The sequence below is a fragment of the Limulus polyphemus genome, unplaced genomic scaffold (genome assembly GCF_000517525.1).
Source record: "Limulus polyphemus unplaced genomic scaffold, Limulus_polyphemus-2.1.2 Scaffold58, whole genome shotgun sequence".
In the NCBI taxonomy this organism is placed as follows: Eukaryota; Metazoa; Arthropoda; class Merostomata; order Xiphosura; family Limulidae; genus Limulus; species Limulus polyphemus.
The window spans coordinates 1,039,835-1,042,969 of record NW_013665668.1 but is presented as its reverse complement, the minus strand read 5'-3'; positions in this window follow the sequence as shown (position 1 = coordinate 1,042,969).

Sequence of the window (3,135 nt, the reverse complement as noted above, 5' to 3'; positions counted from 1 at the left end):
CCCTTTATATCCACTTATAGAAACCCAAATAGATTCAATTTTCTTGCTATTATCTTTGATATTCTCAACTTCAACAGAATGTAACTCAGATTTTACATATAAAGCTACTCCTTCCCCCTCTTTAGTACTCTATTCCTATTAAATAACCTGTAACCCTGTATTTCAAAGACATTTCTGTCATTAAAATCAACTACGTTTAACCATGTTTCAGTTGTTCCCATTATATCAAAATCCTCCATTTTTAACAATGCTCTAAAGTCATCTATTATATTTCTTATACTTCTACCATTACAATAGTAACAATTAAGCCTACCCTTATAACTACTTCTATACTCATTTCCTCTGCTAAACGTTTCTCTACCTCTTATTCTTTTTACATTTAATTTTCCTGGCCCTCACCACTGTCTGGTCGTAGTTTAAAACTTCACTTACAGCTGAGTTAATAGCTGTAGCAAACAAGCCAGCTCCTACCCTATTTAAATGTAAACCATGCATTCCAAGAAGCTTCCTTCTTCCACTGAGCTAATCCCACAAGTCCAACCAGCCAATCTGCTCATCATTACATACTAACCTAAGCCTAGCATTTAGCCCTAGTGATCTACTTATAACTTCATCCTCACAGTTAATTCTGGGTAGTATCCCTGACAAAATTAAGTTACGGTTCTTTTCTTTAAATGCCTTTATCAACCCCTTGTATTTATTAATTAGCTTCTCTCACCTACCCTTCCCTACATCATTAGCCCCTACTTACATCACAAAAACTGCATCTCTGTTAGCCCCCTTTATTATATTTCCTGCTCTGTCAGTTATATCCTCTACCTGTGCCCCTGGGTAGCATAATCTAATTATTTTCTCCCTATTTACCCCACAGACTTACCTATCCACATGCCTTGTCAAGGAATCACCTATAACTATATCCTCCTTATCATCCACATCCTTCTCTGACAGGTTGTTTTCCTTCCCTCCAATAGTTCCTCATCTGCAGAAGCCAAGGGTTGAAATTTGTTACTCAATAGAATACTGACAGAGTTTTCCATCAAACCTACTTAATTTGTGAGTAGAGATACTATTTAAACGTAAATTTGATTGGCTTGTCAGAATCTTTTGATTTTTTTACGCAGCAGAAAATATCGGATTCCCTACATTTTTCGTGTGGAAGAAAGAAGTGCACTTACTAATCTATGAGGTTTATAATTCAGTAAGCGTAAACACACGCGCATAACGTTATTAGTTGAGGAAATATTGATTAAATACAACACTTATTCATCACCAGGGGGGGCACCAGCAACAAGAAATCCTCAAATAAAACAAGAGAGAATCGTCAATAGCCGCAGCTGTAATTATATCTCAAATCGGTCAAGAGATGGAGCTATGAGCTAAAAGCTTGTACTTGAAAAACAACAACAACAATCTCAGAGCCATTCTATGAGCCGTTATGCCGCGGCTAAAAAAATATAATAATGACTTTGATCAATTGTTAGTGGTCTGTTTTTTATACTTATTATCCAGCATTTAGAAATATTGACCTGTTGCTAATAATTATCCCATTCTTTTATTTACGCTGCTTAGACTTTCTAAAATTATTCATATAATTTCGATACTTCGATTACTAATACTATTCGCTAGTAGAGACATTGAATAGATATGCACAAAGTGCTTTACGCTTGTCGTATATTTCTTTAACTAAGATGTACTTTTGATATAGATTAATACAACTACGGTAATCCTGTCTTACTTGATCACTTAATCTCACTTTGTATCCTCCTACTACGAAGTTCTATAATTTGTATGAACTAGAACATTTGTATATTCCCGCCAATTCGTTCAAATGCTGACTTGAAACTGTTAAAACAACCGTCTCATGTACAGTATTATGTACAAGGGTATTAATTTAACACAAAGATAACATACCCTATAACCCGAGCGCTTTCAAAAGATGGAGCTTTGTCCTTCAGGGGCAAGTTCCCAGTTTGCCCCTGAAGAAGAAAGGTCCACTTTTCGAAAGCATTTGCTCATAGATTATCGTATCTTTGTATTAAATTGATTTTTTTGAAACTACGTGTTTGTTTAACATCATGAATGTGCAAGGATATTATAGATAAGCGCTTCGACATAATGAGTCGCTAGCCACAAGAAAACCCAATACAGTTTTTTGTTGTGGAAAGATTAAAATAACAAAAAAAACAAAAAAATTCAATTGGATTACTGAATATACAATGAATGTTAAAAGTTCGATAATTTGTCACCAGGTGGCGTTAGCTTGGACTGAAGTGCATGTTCGTTTTGCGTGCCTGTTTAGTGCGTATGAAGATTGGTCAGTGTCTCTCTCACTTTTAACATGTAGGTTCAGTAAATCAACCCTATACGTTTATGATTGACTTATTAATATTTTTTGTAAAGTTTTGACACATATATATGTATACATATATATAGTATATCAGTTTATGTTGGTTATAAAAGTTATTAAAATTAACACGATGTGGCGATAGCAATATAAATACAAAATTATTTCATCAGTTAAAACTATTTAAAAATGTTACACGGATAATTTGCATTAAGTCAAAATATAAGCTATATGTGCTTATTACTTAGTTTATCACTCAGTCGCATTTTTTTCTTTGCTCTTTAAATAATAATAATGACAAGCTTTCCTACAGCTTACTAGTGAATACACAAAAACGTTTATTGAAAAATACAGGAGTACTCAAATTGTGTTTTTGGAATTTGACAATAGTATTGATTGATCATAAGTAAAGGTGTTTCTGAAAGGAAATTGTGGCAAGATAAAGTGGAAAGTGAACGTACATTTCCTCGTGAAGAATAGCAGGATAAAGTATGGATAGGTTTCCTAGTAAAAAGTAGCAAATTTAAGTGGTTAGTATGGGTAGATTTCCTAATGAAGAGTAGTAAATTAAGATGCTTGGTATGCGTAGATTTCCTAGTGAAGAGTAGTAAATTAAGATGCTTGGTATGCGTAGATTTCCTAGTGAAGAGTAGTAAATTAAATTGGCTAGTATGAGTAGATTTCATAGTGAAGAATAGTAAATTAAATTGGCTAGTATGAGTAGATTTTATAGTTAAGAGTAGTAAATTAAGATGGTTAGTATGGGTAGATTTCCTAATAAAGAGTAGTGT